The sequence below is a fragment of the Polistes dominula genome, unplaced genomic scaffold (assembly GCF_049000335.1).
Source record: "Polistes dominula isolate Pdom_NZ unplaced genomic scaffold, Pdom_raw_medaka contig_77, whole genome shotgun sequence".
NCBI lineage: Eukaryota > Metazoa > Arthropoda > Insecta > Hymenoptera > Vespidae > Polistes > Polistes dominula.
This window is the reverse complement of record NW_028301152.1, coordinates 3,360,527-3,379,952: the sequence shown is the minus strand read 5'-3', so window position 1 is coordinate 3,379,952 and position 19,426 is coordinate 3,360,527.

Here is a 19,426-nt window from a genome sequence, read left to right as displayed (position 1 = left end):
TTCAGAATATCACGGTTAAATCGAAAGCGGCCCATTTTCGAAACGTTATTTCCTAATTAAACTCATCTCTTAATTAACTCAATTATTTTCGTTAAACGAAACTTTGTTGTAAGATTTCTTATATCTTGATCGTTCTGTCTTTCCTGATTAAGTCATGTGATTAATATTTTCAATGTTCACAATGACAACAAGAAAAAATATATGTATACGTTATTTACAGACATTACCGTAATGTTAATTATTATTTGTATTGTATTTTATATGTATGTAATTTTTTCGATTTTTTATTAGAGAAAATGAACTAGGGTAGTGCTTTTGGTCTCTCTGTAACTATTATATAATTGTAACTATAGAAATGATTAAAACAATAATATTGAACAATAACACATAATAATATAATGATTGTAATAGTGATAATGGTAGTAATAATAGTATAAAGGAAATTAAATAGAACGTAATACCAGGGAGAAACTCGTACGAGAATCAGAATGGAAGACCTCACGAAAATGCAATTTCCCTGCCAAGGAAATGTACGTAGAAGATCCAATAAGAAATTCCACGTGTCCTCTCATATAATTTCGAAATCTTTTTTTACAAAAAATATTTCTTTTACAATGAAAAACTGTTACTATTATTTTTATTAGTATTATTACTATTATTGCTAAGTATTGTTCATTAACGAGGATCACGTAAATAGGAAATGTTCAAATTCGATATTAGGATAAAACGTGTAAAATAATTATCGAGAATCGATGGCCCTAGTTATCACGTTAAAATCCCGTTTAAATCCTGTGGAAAAGTGGTAACACGCGCTTTCAATTAAATTTCCGAGAGCGACCTCCGGATCGTGCTCTTGTTACGCAGTAGATGGTATAATCAATGATTCCCAGTGTTACTGATCACGGTGATCTTTAAAATCATCAGATTAAAGCGTTGAGCATGCAATTTTACCGTGAATCAATCATCGACTGGTAATTTTTGACATGAAAATAGGTGTTTATAAAAAAAAACATATCTCTATACGTAAAGATCTAAACAATCAAATCAAAAATAAAATCATTCAATTTTATTTAACGTAAATTCGTATGATACCCATATTTGGCATAATAAAATATCATGTTTACATATAATACATAAATTCACATTTTTAATTAGTTACGAATATAATTTATTACAATCGTTTGTTCTTTCAATAATGAAAGATTAAATTACAACTTTATAAATGTTCAAATTTATACGTTATTTTATTTTAATGTTATCACAGAATCTTATTCTTTGATAGGAGTTCTTAGACACGTGATATTAATCGTATCGACGCAAAGTGGACGACGAGACGACACCGTGGGCTTAAAGTTTCTGCATTTGAAAGCCTCTTACGGTAGAACAAGAGAAACTTCCTTCACCCGCCGATAAAGTTCTCTCATGTACGTCGAAGAAAAAGAAGAAAAATCTTGAATATTCTTCCACGTATGTAGGTATGTATATATCTAACTCATACGTGTACTGTTGTGTACGTACGATCTCAAGCATGGTGGCATAAAATCGACATGGTACCCAAGTATATACCCTCATAAATGTATTTAACACCAAAATGGTTAAACCTATACCTACTCGTTCGTGCAGTCTTATTTAATGTCATATCAATAATTGTCATCATTTAAAAATTCAAAAAATAAATACATTCTTGAATATCAATCTGATAATATAATTTTTATACAAAATTTCATGAATTTACAAGGAACGTGAAGTTATGAGAAAAAAAAATATCTAAATGTTCAAACAAATTTCTAACAAACAAACTATTCTATAGTCTTTCCCAAGATATTGAGGCACAGTTTCTACGGTATCTCAAATAGTAATTATATATACCCAAAGGCAAACAGAAATAGAGAGACAGAGAGAAAGAGAAAAGAGATAGGTACAAAACGCTCTAGGCATGTTAGCTCGTAGGAAGGTCGCTGTCCTGTTTCAGTTAATCAACGTGTTTCCCTGTAAGTTCATTACTGAAATGGCATTCGATTGCACTGCACTCTATTCGAGCTATTTGTCTGCTTGCCAAACTAGTATTGTTTTGTAAATATATATATATATATATAGTACATATTGTCAAATGTATGTATATTTAACTCTAAGAATTAAAATTCGCTATTTTCCTAAATATCTACCCATTATGTCTGTATTTCTCTATATGTATTTGATGTAAGATAAACACGTGCACATTCGAGATAAAAGTAAGAATCATCATAACTAATGCACGAATATTGTGAACGTGTTCTATCTTTTGTCACTTTTGACACTACTTCTGTTATCGTTTCTATTCATTCCCATAGCCGAAAATTTATTGAGAGAAAAAGGGTGAGAGGGAGGAAGTGGGAAAGGAAAAGAGTGAAAGGGAGGAAGGAAGAAAGTGAGAAAGGGAGAGGAGAGAAAAGGGAAATGAAAACGGACACTCGTTTGTATGAAAGCGTAACAATATCCTGACATGAGGATAGAATTGTATCCGACGTCGAAGTTATGTAATTTGAAAACCATTCACTTGAAAATGTTCCGATGAATGTTTCTTTTTTAATGTTCGTCGAAATAGAATTCCTTTTTTTTTTCTTTTTCTTTTTCTTTTTTAAATTTCGTTGATATTTTCCATTTCAAATATCGTTCATATTACTTGTGAAAAATATTGTAACATGTGTCTTTATTAACTTCGTTATCGAAATAAAAAAAGAAACGGCATGCGAACATATGATACGTAACATGAAATATTAAATATCATATAATTTTTTTTTAAATATTAAATTATGATTACTGTGAAAAATATTTAGTACAGGAAATTCATTAGTTGTTTCATGATAAAATTGTCTTTTAAATGATTTTGATTCTACATATAATATAAAAGATAGAGGAAGAGAGAAAAGTAGATATAATTATTCGTTTAATTATTCGTTCGCTTGTTTGAGGAAAGCGCTCGTCAAAAGAGGAATTACGTGACCCAGCATGATGCCTCACTAATGAGGAACCGCGACATTATTTTACTACCCACCTAACTACGCGATGACTCGCGGCAAAGTCGGAAGCTTGGCAAAAAGGAAGTGCACGTGTTAAGGAGAGTATGGCCGATAAGAAAAAATCGATTTAATGTTTTCGAAGTTTTTTACTTGCAAAATTCAAGCCACACTTCTTTCTACCAACTAGACTCACAAATTCGAATTTTAAACACATTATTTTCAATTGTTTCAATGAATCAACTTAAAAAGTATGATTGAAATGGAAATAACAAATATCTTGAAAATTAAAATGTTATTATAAAAATGGCTATTAGCATTAAAAATGGCATATATAATACAATTTTCTTATGTGTAAATCTATTTATTATGTAGATTGGAGATTTATTATTAACGCTCTATGGGCTCGTGTAACTTTCAAGTAACATATTCATTTTTCAGCATTTTACTAAACAATTTTAGTTTTTTTAATGAAATGTCATATACACCTTAATTTTTCAAACTTTCCGAGACAGCTAATACCATATACATAACGGTTACCAGCATAATTAACATAAAATAACAAAATAAATGTTGTACCAACTGTCTGTAATAGAAGCAAGCGAAACCTTTTTTTGTTCATTGATATTATTTTTGTTTCTGTCGGTATTTACCGAATAAAAAATTATGTATATAGTAGTTCTAAGTTGGAAAATCCATAAAAACTAATTTTTTTGCATTTCAAATATCATTTTCTTAATTTTTTTTTTTTTATAATGAAGTTCTGTTACTTTGAAGTAACATTGGCCTATAAAGAAATCTTCTGTATATTTAGGATCACGCTTTTGTGTTCCATCGAATGTTGGAAATAGTTGAAGAATTCGTTGCAGCAAACAATTCTTGACCATTTTTATCAGTTTTATTTGAGGAAAAGATGCGAAGATTCTAAAAGGATAAATTTTTACGAAAAAAAAATAGATAATTTAGACCGGTGGTCAATGCTTAGCTGTTATATAAGCAAAACTGTTTATTGCATTCTGTAAGACCCAGGAATCAATTTAACTTACAATTTAACATTTAAAATTAAAATTGCATTCTGTCTATGTCAGGAGTACAAACGTCAAGTGAAAACTATATCGTAGAATTTCACGCTTAAGTTTTCATACACAGACGTTCGAATATTATAGACCGTTGTTACCTGAAAGTCACATATTGAATATACTGCAATAAAATTGTTTAAACAAAAAGTTTTTGGTTTATTTGCATATATATATTTATAATTGCTGATTTTTCGTTCCCCTAATATTTTTTGGATTGAAAAAAAAAAAATTTGGCCCATAGAGGGTTAATTTAAAATGATTTATAATGTTTATGAACTTGAATGTAACGTTAAAAATAAAAAAATAAAATTATAAATATAACATATTTCGTTTTTTCTCGATGAATCGATGAGAAGTAAAAGATAATAACTTTCACGTATAATGCGAATGTATAATATGCGAATAGGAAAATTTAACGAGACCCTCTCTGCTCTCCCTCTACAAGATCACAACATGGAAATTTTCGTTGTACTTTCTCCTACCCTCTAAACCTACTATCCGTACTTCCTTTCTTTTACTTCCCTCCCTTTCTACTCTTTCTATCTGAAAATCAGGAATGCCCTTGGGATAAGGAAAGCTGCGAGAGCTGTTTTGTCCTTTACAAAGCCTACGTGCCTCCTCTAAACGTCGTAATTGGAGTCGACCATCTCGACCCTTTTCTTCTTCTTTCTTCTGTCTCTCTTTCATACTTATTTTCTTTCCTATTTTTTCACCATACCACATTATCATATCTATCTCTCTTTTTCTTTCTATTCTCTCTCTTGTTACCTGATAATGGATATCAAATTAAAAGAGAAAAGAGAGATGTTTTTAATTTTAGTTCTAAACTTTATAAACATTTGTGAATCTTATACTATATATTCAATTTTATTATACATTATATATTACATTAAATCTATTATACAAATATATATGATAAGATAATAAAATAAAAGGGTTTGATATTTGGAAAGGTTATAGTACTTATCGAGACAAATAAAAAAATCTAATTAACGTGGATCCTAAAATCAATCCTTTCGATGTAATTAAACTTTTATTATTTATTAGCATTCGATATCGTAAGTGAGCCTCTTGGCAGCATATTCGATACGAAAAAGTTAAATTTAGGGCCCACGTTAATAAGATTTATTTTATTTGTCTCGATGAGTACTGTATACTATTCAAATATCGAACCTTTATTTATAGCACCCCTTATACATATACTTATACTTATTTTATATTAATTTTTCGTTATTCTTATTACAGAATCACAACTTACTTTATATCAATCATATCGAAATATGGATTTCATTATATTTCAAAGAGAGCTAATGTCAATCATTCTTTATACTTTTCAATCAGGTTCTTTTAACTTAATGAACGATTCGTCCCTCATTTGTCTCAATATTTCGTTCTTGTCGTCGTCGCATCGTCCGTTATTGTTTCGTGTGTTTCCTTTTCTTTCAATAACAAAGTTAACGAAGAAAAAGTATTCCGGTCGAGACGGCGAGTATCGACCTAGGAGAGAGTTTACCCAACTTCAACCACTCTTTTCATCTCCCTATCCCATACACCTCCACTCGTTTTGCTTCGCGAGAGTACTGGACAAATTCTTTCCATCTCTCTTTTACTTTCCAGAAATATAGGATAGAAGGATATTGTACTGTGAAAAAGGATGAGTCTCTCTCGATATCCACGTGCATCGAAACCCCTTATACGACTCGATATTACGCACATGTCGAAGAGGAGTAGAAAAAAAGAGACGAGAAGGAGAAATAAAAAGACAAAGAGAATGAAAGAAGAAAAAGAGAGATAGAAAGAAAAACAAAGGATATACATTGTTACAGGATATATAAATATGTTTTTTTACGTTACTATAAAAAAACAAAAAGAAATTGCAATTTTTGTCTATTTTAATAATAATATTAACAGTTAAAATGCAAATAGGATTAAAATAATAAAGATCGGAAAGAGTAATAAACAGGAAAGTTTATTCAATGCATCGGCGCATTATTGTGATAGCATTGTTATTTTTATTCCCGAAGGAAATTAGTTATAACGTAATAGACCCTTAAGGCACACTGTCGAGACTGGATAAAAAGGAATGAGAAAACTGATCGCTTGCCAAAGAAAAAGGAAGAGATATAACGTTGAATTTCAGTATTTATTTGAAGAAGCAATTTTTTCCGTGCATTTGATAACGTCATTGTAATCGACAGATATCATCTGCATTGAACTTAACATTTATGAATTTATGACAATTTAATCTAACGTGACAAGATTAAGAAAAGATTTTTCTATGATATACTCTTATTTATGATCTTCTTATACTATTATATATCTAACCTATGGAAAAGTATTTTTAATATGATATAATATTTTGTATAATTTAGAAAGGGAACACACACACAAAATTATAATTGCAAGGAGTTGCATTAGAACATAACGCTAAATTCAAGTCCCTTTGCTACATTAATGGATTATTAATGAAGGTATATTAGTGCATTATTGATTCATATGAGACAAACTCATTGGCCTAACGTCGGTATTGTTATCTTCATTAGGAACATTAAACGTTAATGAAATTTCTCCGTTGAGAGACAACTGTACGTCAGCCTTCCAATTGAAAATGTATGTATAATTAGATAATTAGATATATGGATATCATTTAAAAGAATAAGAAGTTAAAGATAATCATGATTATTGCTAGGATCTACGTATAAAAAATAGAATAGAATTATCCTGTCTAGACTAATTCTTAAATAATTGATGAAAATTCCACTTACGATTCGTTAAAGACGAAATACATAGATAAAACGTTTTATTAGAATCGACAAACGCGTTAACCCACATGCAACATTTTGGAAGATGCGAGTTCATCGAACCGCGAACTATCATATACGATCGATATTTAATTTACTCTCTAATCCAAATTTAACTCGTTGTCACTGTTCCACTGCTGAGAGAAGATATTAAGTTCGTATTAAATTATCTGCCACATGCAGAATTCCCACCGTGAGCGCGAGGACTCGGCCCCATCTTCGATATAATATTTCATACCGATGCCGAGATAAAATCAAGAGAATGCCCTCGACGCTTGGTTTAACACGAATATGATAACTATGTAAGAAAAGACGAAGGTACTAGATTTTTTACTTTTCATTTTGTTTTCTCTTACAGTTCTTCAAGCTTGAATAATACAGTGGATTATTATTCTAAGCATTATTTCGAACGTCTTGAACAAATCAAAGCTTTTTCTAATAATAAATAGTTTCCTTGCAATCAAATAGTTATCATGTCTGATTATATATTACTACTACTACTTACACGAGAACTACTTACGAATCATAAATTCAGAAAGTGAATATATAAGTATTAACTATATTACTTAATGATTCGTATAATTCGACACGTCGTAAAAATAATAAATAGTTATAAAAATAGATAAACATTGAAACTAATCGAAAAGAAACTCGTATACAAAAGAAAACGATATTAACGTCGAAGCAATACTATTTCGCAATTCTGTTTACATTTTTACGATGCAGTATTTTTTTCGTTAGTCACAATCATACCTACGTAAATATGTACTCGTACATACATACATTTCACAGTGCCTTCTGCAGGAACATTCAACTCGATCCGCGTACAGAACGTTTCGTATAATCTGATTTATCGTTCTTGCAGCCGGTGTTTTATGAAAACCGTGCTCGCTTTCGATGCACGTTTCTATAATCCCTATATTTTCCTTTCTTCCTTATCTTTCTCTCTCTCTTTCCTCTTTCTATCCATTTGTGTTTCCCCGTGAACTTGCTATGAGCAATTTGCTAAAATGTTTATATAAAAGCGATAATAAAAGTAACTACCTTAGTAATAAGAATGCACGATCATTATAAATACGAAGACAGTGATAATTCATCGTTAAATCGTTATAACCAAGCAGTGAAAATTGATCCCCGAACTTTTTCGTTTATATCGTCCACAGCTTATCTCTTGTTCTCTCTCATTTACTACATTTATGCATTTTCTACATTATTTTTTAGTATACAATTTTTTTGATTTTTAAATCTATAGCTGTTTGTGTACCTATTACAATATAATATATCATTAAAATTTGCTTAATTTAAAAACATATTTAAAACATATATATTCTTTTGTGTGTTATAACTATTTGTATAATAGACTAAAAGATGATATTATAGTCTTCTAAAAGTAATTCCTTCATTATTTTCACAATATAAGCAAAATATCTAAAGAATCGAATATATAGAAAGAAAGAAATTAATGAAGAATATTTTTCGTTTCATATTTATATACTTAAGTGTTTATATAAAAAAAATATATCTACAAGTACCACATAAATTTATACAGACTATAAAACATAGCTAATTCTTAATACCGGACATAATATATCTTCAAATAACATAGAATCGAATAACTCGGAAGCATAGACGAATTCCAACGTTGATCGTTCGATATCGCTGGAAGGAACGCAAGTCGTGTTCGCTTGATCTGATTTATCGTTAGTCGCTGTCCAAGCAGTTCATGAAAGTGGATTCGTGGCTTACCGAGGCAACCGATCACAGGATGGACAAAGAGAGGAAAAGAGAAGAATGACGAAGAGGAAGAGAAAAGAGAGGATAGAGGAGGAAGCAACTGGAGCTTTATAAACCGAACGAACGAACTAACCAACGAACGAACAAACGAACGAATGAGCACGTTGTACATAAACGTCGACCAGTTTGATTCTGCTTTCACGAATACAACCATCGTGTCGTTTACCAAACGTGAATTTCGAAAGAGAAGTCGATCGGCGCCATTCCATACGTGCCGTTCTCTTGGCGCCAGCCAATTAACAAGATAATACGAAACACGACCGAATAAATAACCGGCGTTATGCGTGTCTCGTGAACGCGTTTTCGTCCTTCTTCTTTACTCTGCTTGATTTAAAAGTCATGATCTATTTTCTTTCTCTCTTACTCTTTCTCTCTCTCTTGCTCTCTTTCTTTCTGTATTGCTTTTTGCTTTCCTTTTTCTTTCTTGTTTGACGTTGGTCAATCGATTTGCCGGATTGATTAAATACGTTGTTTAATTTATTATCTATTTATTCGAGCCAATAACATTACGATTTATATGTGTATGTTTTGTCCAATGTAAGTAGATTATGTAAATATGTGTATTTAAAAACGTTAAGTTTTTACTCGTTCGAGTGGTTTAACGAGCTGTTATTAATATATCTCGAATAGTTAATCGCCAATTAGGTATTGGTAATGTTTGATATGTAAACGTTTGGAAAATTTATTAGAAATATCGTAATTTAATATTATTTTATTTGAAAAAATAATTTGTACACACACACACACACACGCGTATATAAATTATTAAATTGTTATTAATTTATTTCCTTATTTCTCAAATAATTTCAGAAAAGTAATTTACTTATTATATTAATTCTATATCGACTCAAGTATTATGTTTTAAGGATAGTGTATGAATAAAAAATTTTTATACTTGAAATAGCCTCAGAGAAAATGCATCTTCGTGAGTATCTTCGTTCAGAACTTTCAACGACATTCTCGCAAAGAGACTAGGAAGGTCCAATAAAAGGTTTGCAAGAAAGTCTCGTATCGTAAGACCTCTTAGACGTTAAGTAAAAGCTCAATCCGACTACGGGAATGGACACACAACATCCCTTTTCTATTCTTTTTTAGAAATTTCTCCTTCTATCTTTATTTTCTTACACCATTTACCGCACCACACTAAAACCACATGACTTACGTAATTTTTCTTGCTACAAATGTAACTAGCAAAGCCATGAGTTTTACTCTAATCATTAATTTTGATAACTTTAAAAGGATTGATACTTGGCTAACATATTTTTATATTGATGCCAGTATAAATAATGTGTCTTTGAAAGAGAGAAAAAAAGAAAAGAAAAGTATAAGTATAAAACATATAACTTATACAAGATGGATTAATTTAATGATAACACGAAATACGTATGAATAAAAGAATAAGAGAAAACAATGATTAACAAAAAAATTAATATCAATTTTGATTATATTTTAGCATAATAATATATAATAATCTTATTTAATAACTAAAATTACATTATCGAATAAAATTTGTGGAAAGAAAATATTCCACAGAAACGATATCGTTACGCGATTAAATTTTTAGACGATCTATCGAGTATCCACTTAAATACCTATCTAGTCCAATCAATAATATGACTCAATTAACCTATAATTAGACTATCGCTCGTACTCGTATTGTTAGGATGACGTTAGCACGGTGCACGATATGACAAGAGGATGAGAATAAAAGAAGAAAAGAGAAGATGAAAATAAAGAAAGGAACAAAGTTTAAATTAATTCGGGACACGTGCAATTATTAAGGTGCTTTCGATGAGGAAAATAGAGAAAAAAAAGAGAGTAAGAGAAAGAAGAGAATATTTTATATATGTGCAAAAATCGAAGGTAAAAAAGAGAAAGAGAGAGAGAGAGAAAGTTTGTGAGAGAACCTTTATAGAGCTTGTTGTTCCGCAGTGCGAGGCGTTAAGTAAAAGCCATCAGGCTGATGAATATCGGGTTTTTGCTGTGCCAGAAAAATTCGTGTAGCCCATGGAACCCAAGTACGACTCTCAACTACTTTTTCAACGTTGAATTTTTCACGTTCTTAGGACATACAACACAAAAAGCCAAGTTTTAGTCCCTTCTATCTTTTTTCTCTTTCTACTACGTTTACTGATACGCTTATATATATATATATGAGTGTTTCTTCCTGAGTAAAAGTGTAAAGAGTATAGAGTATGAAGAGGATATAATTGATAGAGGATACATGGAAACTGGTTACAACACGAGTCAGTGAAGTATTAAGTAAAAGCCATCATGCTGATGAATATCGGCTTTTCGCATATCCGCACTACCAATTTTACTTTATTTTATTTTTATTTTTCCTTTTTCTTTTTTCTTTCTTTAACTATACTGACGATGACAACAAAACGAGTGTATCTAATTATTATATATGGATATCTACACGTAGAAATCATAGCAATCAAAGATTATCCAAGATTTGTAAGTATCTAACTTTCACCATACCGCAAAAAATGTAAGCAGCAAAATCGAAACTGGCAGCTCGTGAATGAAATAAAAAAAAATACCTTATACTGATCGGTGAAGATCATTTTAAACCTAGATTCACTCGAATAAACATTATACGAATATTCTTATGTTCTGATAAATTCTTAATCTCGTAAAATATTTGATATCGTCCTTTAAATATTTTAACAGAGACAGAAACTAAAAAAAAATAAGTTTCTTATCTTTAATTAGACTTTCTCGATAAACAAACTTATTAAAATGATTAGAAATGTAAATAAATATATCTAAGAAGCAATTAAAACTTTTGACTAAAAATATAATGTACATTGTATCAATGGATTATAAAAGTTCTGATTTTATTATTAAAACAATGTTAAAATAAGGATTCTATTGTATTAGTTTCCTGTTAGCAAGAGAATCCTACTAATCTATGCGCGACATCACGACTGACAATCGAAGGATCCTCGTGTTACTTCTTCTTGAGTGGGCGAGAAGCCAAGAGAGTGGTGCGATGGTAGACCGAGCTTGAAGTTTCGTCTTTCACCGCAAAACTGAATCTATAGGAAGTAAAGCCAGTTCTTCTACTTGTCGGAGCACCTTTAGAAACCGACCGAGTGGTTTCGCAATTAAATGAGGCGATGGTTCCATTTTTTTAACCAGGGCTTAGTTTTCTTCTTACTCTTTTTTCTCTTATTCATCGTTGTTCTCCTATATAACAGTACATCCAAAGATACTGTTAGGCGATAATATAGTAAATAGTAGAGACCAGAGAATATTTAAACAAAGCTTTACTTAACGTAGATACTTTTCGCAAAACATTTTTATTCAAGATATTTTAACAAGAATTCTAATTATAAATATCTTTTATTTTTGAAATAACTAGATTTGTTGATTTTTAAGCGTTTATTTAAATAGTATTAAACATTAAATAGAAATATATTCACTAATGAAATATAATCATGATATGTGGGTATTAACGTAATCGCTATACCATTCTACATGATACAATGAATAACTATCTAATTTCACATACGTAGATATAGATGAATTGACTAAACGATCCTTTCGCAAACCGCAAAATGTTCAAAATTCAGCAGATGTCTCTGGATAGCTTGAACGTATCGTTTCGTGTTCGCGCGGATAATGAAAGCTTTGGACGCACAGATACGACCATTACGATATAACATATTTGATTTCAAATAAATGATAGGTATTAGTCGGGCAATTAACGGTTCGCACGACGAGGCTGCGTTAATGAAAATTCGATTAGCGAATTTTAAGCGAGCCGTTGACACGTTCGTTTCCAAGTGAGGATGTAGAGGTGCTGGATGAATCTATGGGAGTGGTCCTGACGAGCTTTACGGAAGCAAACGGTTTTGGTATTCGATTTCACAATATATATAACTGACGAATACAAATCACCGACACAGATCAGTCTCGTCTATCTCGCAGATTGGATTCCACCTACATTTTTATAGAATTTTTCGGCTAGAACGAAGCTTTCATCAGCGTACTATTCTTTCTAACGATTAAATTTCGATTACCGACGATGGAACGATATCGGAACCGTCACCTTCCTTCCGCTCTTGTATGAGAGAAACAGAGAGAGAGAGAGAGAAAAAGATCAAAGATTGAACTATATTGGCATAGAAAAAGAGAAGAAACAAGTTCACTAAAGTGAAGTGAAAATTTCGATTAGATTTTTTGTTTATCCGATTTTTCCATCACAGGATACCGTTCGTTTATACAGTCAAGAGATATTTCGGGATGTTTCATGGAAAGAGTTCTAGACTGTAGATTTTGTTTTATTTGAATAGCTTGGATAGGTATACCCACTATAAAAGAAAAAGATTTAAATAAGTCGAAAATGTTAAAAGAAATTCTAGAATTATTTAAAACCTTGCAGATTATCGTTTGACAACGGATCTAATGAAAATAATAATAATAATAATAATGACAATAGTAACAATAATCAGTGTATGTATGATATTTACGAGAGAATGCATACGAGCTTCTAAATTTAGTCAAAAATTTGCATTCAAATAAAGGACAACTAAGCGTTGTCGTGTTAAAGGAAGGAAACATGACGACTTGGGCTCGTTTATCCTTCAAACGGCGTAAAATCGGTGCTAGCTTGGAGTTCCGACAAGCCACCTAAACCGCTGTGCTGCTTTCAACGTCGAATATGGCTTAGACACGGACGAGTAGTTGCCGCTATAAGGAGCTAACCACCAAACTTTGGGATGAAACTATATACCTTGGTACCTCTTCCCTTTCAGACCTTCCTTTCCTTCTCTCCGCATTTACCATCTGAATTATTTCCATCTCTCTCTCCATCGTTCTTCAACGCTATTTTCTTCCTCTTTTATCTTACTAACTCCCTTCCATCCTTGTCTCTTTCTCTTTCTCTCTATTAAGACCTCTGAATCTGCCCATCCTTCTCTCTTAAACGCAATACCAACTAAAGAACCCCTTCCCCCCACCAAAGACTCGACTCCTCTCGTCAGACTTCCACTTAATACTAATGTAAGCATCGGCCAATTAACGTAATTGTGTTATGGCCCGAGTAAAGCACGGACTTGAGCAGTCTCACGTTGACCCTTTACATTTCGGATCGATAGCCTGTGTACATTGAGAAAATACCTTTACGTAAGGTATACCTTTCTTAAGTTTTTTCTTGAAATCTAACACAACTAATACAAAAAACTGCTATATGGTAAAAAGATATAATAATTAACAAGACATAATTTATTATACATATTTCGTAACAAATAATGTAAACGTCTAGATTTTTGTCGTCGGTTGAAGATTGTTCATCATTCCGATATAAAAATGTCAACATTATAACTACCGCTGATCGTATCAGGAACAATTTTTAATCAATTTTAACGAACCGGGTCTCATTTGTAAAATTAAAAATACACTGGTTCTACAACTAATTTAAAAGCTGCTTTGCAAGCAATTAATCGAAGCAAACAAATTTCATACTTAAAAAAGTAGTAGACATAATACATTTTTTTTAAAAATAAGTAATACTTCTATTTATATCTTATAGGAAAAAAAAATTCTAGACGAAACCCTTAAGGGGACCTTCTACTCTGAGCACCTAAAAAAAAGGCTATTTTCGCGAATTTTTTCCAAGAAAACTATAAAAGATATCGATCTAAAAGTTGTTGGGTTTGTTAAATTGAGTCTTAAACTATATAAATGAATAATATAAATGAACCGGCATTTATTATCGGCCCATTACCGGCATTTATTATCGGCCCATTACCGGCATTTATTATCGGCCCATTACCGGCATTTATTATCGGCCCATTACCGGCATTTATTATCGGCCCATTACCGGCATCTATTATCGGCCCATTACCGGCATTTATTATCGGCCCATTACCGGCATTTATTATCGGCCCATTACCGGCATTTATTATCGGCCCATTACCGGCATTTATTATCGGCCCATTACCGGCATTTATTATCGGCCCATTACCGGCATTTATTATCGGCCCATTACCGGCAGTTATTATCGGCCCATTACCGGCATTTATTATCGGCCCATTACCGGCATCTATTATCGGCCCATTACCGGCATTTATTATCGGCCCAGTACCGGCAGTTATTATCGGCCCATTACCGGCATTTATTATCGGCCCATTACCGGCATCTATTATCGGCCCATTACCGGCATTTATTATCGGCCCATTACCGGCATTTATTATCGGCCCATTACCGGCATTTATTATCGGCCCATTACCGGCATCTATTATCGGCCCATTACCGGCATTTATTATCGGCCCATTACCGGCATTTATTATCGGCCCATTAATGGTAGTTGATCATTGGCCGATTAATGGGCCCAGCAATGGGCCACGTTTTATTCAAATTATTAGCCCATTAACATCATCATAATTTAATAATCTATATATCATCATCTTCAGACAGTTATATATTTCTCTATGTCTGATCCCCCGAAAAATATACCTGACAATACGAAGGATTATACAGATTACAATAAAAAAAACTGCTTGAATAAACAATGAAAGAGAAAGGGATTGAACAAGATAAGAGTCGTCCGTGCGCGCCGAACGCTCAGGAAAGCGGTCCGAGGTAGTTACGTTCAGGCACCAAAAATGTAGTTAGAGACATCGGATCTTTTTGAAATATTAACACAATATTTCTACATATATATACATTCGAAAAATGTAAAAAAAAAAAAATAAAATTTTTTTAAATTGCAGAGTAGAAGGTCCCCTTAATATTCTATTTTTATCTTTGGTACATATCTACAAATATTTCAATTTATATTTGTTATAGAATTTTAAATAATTATATTTAATATATAGTGTATGAACATGTGTGTACCTTCAGAAGGATTTTTTATGATGGTACTCTTATGGTGCGGCCTAAGAGTTAAGTTCTTTCCTCTCAATTATATTCGGATGTGGGCATTTTTAGGATGCACATCCCTCGTGGGTCTTCAGAAGCGGTTACCTCCTCGTGGTTAGACCCGGGCAATGGTATTTTATTTTCAGTATAATGTTTATCACATTTTTATATGATATACATTCCATTGCAAGTAAAATCTAGCAAAAGACCGCTTACCCCATAAACATTATAATTGTAATTAGTTTCTTTTAACTTCCTAATTAATATCATTTTTTTTTTATTCCTTTCTTTAGTTTCTTTCTTTAGTTCCATTCATCCATTTCATCTACAGAAACTAATTACTTTATAATGTTTTTTAATAAAGTTTGTATTTTTACAGTTACCGTATCGAGCAAACAAGAATTATTCGAATTTAATTTTTATTTTAATTTTGTTTACGAGATGATTGAACACATTGTACTTGCAAGGATCATTTTAAAATCATTTTTATACTTTTACAGGTTCGAGGAAGTAATCCAAATTTGTTGAGATTTAATTTTTCATTTATTTTGTTTTTAGGATATGATTAATATTCTAATATACATATAAAAATTGATTTTTCAAATAAATTTTACATGCTTACTATACTTTTTTAATCATTATAAAATCTCAGTCACACGGCTCGATTTATAAAAGAGCTTTTATTTGATGCATTCATCGAATAGTTTTTTCGGTTCTTTGTTGCTTTTATTCTTTATATATTAAAAACTTCGAGTGGAACTCTTGGGATAGAACCTAAGGGTGAGACCCTTGGGAAGGGCCTTTGAGTGGTTACAGTTTTGGACATTTTATTTAAGTAGTTATAATACTATTAACCCTTGAGCCTGTTTTACACAAAATAATCGTTAAATAATTTAAAAAATTTTGATTTCTTTTTATCGAAAAATTATGTTTTAATTACTTTATGTTAACAATGATATTAACCGTTTTAGCGCCACGCAGTGCGATCGTGCTGTTCACGTACTGTGGTGAAATGTACGATGTTTGAATACTATCGTCATCAATTTGCAACATACTCGGTTTCGAATGTAGCAAATGAACATTTTTGGCACTATAACTGTTAATTATTATTCTCTTTGCAGATTTGTCAACCCTGCATTCCATCTAACGCATGAATGAGATATTGAAAATTGTGAATATAACCTACTGATACTAATACTTTATTCTATATCAATGTAAGAAATACATAACGAATATAAGCTAAAATCTCATACGATTTGAATAAAAGTTAGTGAAGAATCTTTAGATGCTTTTCTATTAGAATAATTTCGTTGTTAAAAAACAAAAGAAAAATAACATAAAATGAGAAATACGTTTTCTCGCTGAGAAGTCACATAAAATATGTTACTTAGTTTTACATTTTCGAATTGGTCATCTTATTCGTGTGCATCTTTCGAAAGTGAGATATGTTGCGTTGTCACGGAATCTGGTCGAGCGTAAAACTTAATCTGAGATCAGACCGCAGATTAAAGGAGACTTAGCGTGTCCAGTGAGTGTGGTTGGCGATTTGTCGGCAAGAACAGGATTAACACCATTCGCGGAACATACAACGCATAAACGTTGATGAAGAACCCTCTTTTCTTTTCGTTTCTTTATGCCATGAATTCGGTCACTCAAGGGAAAAAGATGCCAGAAATGTTTCAAGGAACTCACGCTCACGTGAACTCGATTGCCAACTCCCTACAGACGCCATGTTCAATTTCGTGGTCTTCCATGACCTTCGTTTTTAAACGTTCGAATTTTGTTCATATATGTCAATCGTTTCTGACACGTTCGTAACGTAATAAAGAAATCAAATAAAAATTCTATGTTAAATTTATATTTTCATATTTTTTATTTTTTTTTTAACTTTACGTAGAATTATGATAGAGTATTTTTTAACGTAAGATTTTTCAAATATCTATTTTTATATCGATTAATCGTAAAAGATTCAAAAATACGAATTGATAGACATTGGAAATATTGTTAAGATCCAAGTAGAAAACTTTAGAAGAAAAATGATCAAGAGTCTCTTGGAGAAAGTGGTCATTTTACGATATCCCATATATACCGAAAGATACGAATAAGTGTAATACAAGCCACGTCAAGTACTATCAAATTTATTTTTCAAATACATATTTTTATATCGATTGATCGTAAAATTGAAGAATACAAATGGTTAGACGACGGAAATCTATATAGATAGTCGATATAGAAAAATTGAGAAGACAAATTATGAAAATTCGTTTGGAGGAAGCGGCTGTTTCGAACGATTTAACGATCGAGCAGGAGAGGAATGTAACAAGTTCGACAATGAGAAGCGTAGCGTGAGTGACGACAGGGGGTGGTGCAACGAATCCCTCTTCAACCCCTCAACCTCTCACTCTCTATCTTTTTCCTTTCTCTCTTCTTTCTCTCTCGCTTTCGACGCGCGTGGAATGCAAATTTACGAGTGTTTTATGCTCTCTGCGGCGAAAAGGACGAAGTGGGGCTGAGGAGGAATGAAATCCCGGTGCTCGACGTAAACGCAACGCGGTACAAAAGCGAATTGAATGCGCGAAACGAGTAAGGGAGAAGGGAAAGAAGAAACGAAAAAAAAAAAAGAGATTAGGGCTGGCCCTACGAATTTCCACACAACCGAGGGCAGTTCTACTAGCCAAAAATTTTAAATTCATATGGACCATGTAAAACTTCGGCATTCAAGAGAGAGATAGAGAAAAAATAAGAGGAAGTGAAAAGTAAACTGTTCATGCAACAACAACAACAACAACAACAACAGAACAAACGGTAAATAAAAACAAACAAATAGCATTACCAACAAAATAATTATTCTTTTATACTTTGAATACTTTTCTTATTTTTTTAATCAAATACTTCTTGTATTAATAATTTAATTCTAGATATTATAACTTGTATAAGTGACTTTTATTATTTTAATAATAATTTGAAATATGTACTCAAAATAATTATATCATATATTTGTATAAAAGCATACATTTGCAGAATTGAAATTTTTGGGGTAATTTTTTAATTACTATTGTTATTTCTTATATCTAATTTCCTCTGTTCGATTTTAGATAACTGAACAGCGAAGTATGATTTATCAGGTACAATCGAAATATAGAGTCAGAAGAGAATATAGACGATTAGGTTGAATCTGATCGAACATGAACAAATCAATATTCGTAACACCGATCTCATCTTGAATGCAACAGAAGTACGTCGATATTTCGTCGATTCTCGTTAACAATAACATTCGCTTCGATTGCAAATAGAGAGAGGAATAGAAATGGAGAGAAAGAATAAGAGAGAGAGAGAGAGAGAAAGAGAACAAACAGATAGAGAGAGAGAAAACATCTTCGAAACTCGGCATGTCACGTCGGTAATTAGTCAGCCACGAGCAGCCTACGTAATCCTTCCAATCCTCTCCCTCTCTTCTCTTCTATTTCCTCTTCGGAAACCTCTGAACAACTATTGAACCGTAAAATATTGGCTACATTTCGTGTCCGCCAAAGAAAAGTTCATCGGCTCGAATACACTCGGCTTATGCATGACATGCGGCGAACATATCACGCGTAAGTGTATTTGTTTCATTCTTTTAGAAATTCTTATCAATAATAAAAAGGATAAAATGATATATATTGCTTAAAGTCCGGTGGTTTTTAAAAGGATTGGAATTTACAGACGACTCGATTCGATTTCATGCTCAAAAGAAAATTCCATAGCTTTTAATATTACTTTTAGCAGAAAGAAATTTCAATTTTCGAGATCAAGAAAGACGTTATACGTTAGATAAAAAGTAAAAAAAAAAAAAAGAGATTCACCTGATACTTAAAATATTTTATTCGTATGCAATAGTAATGTA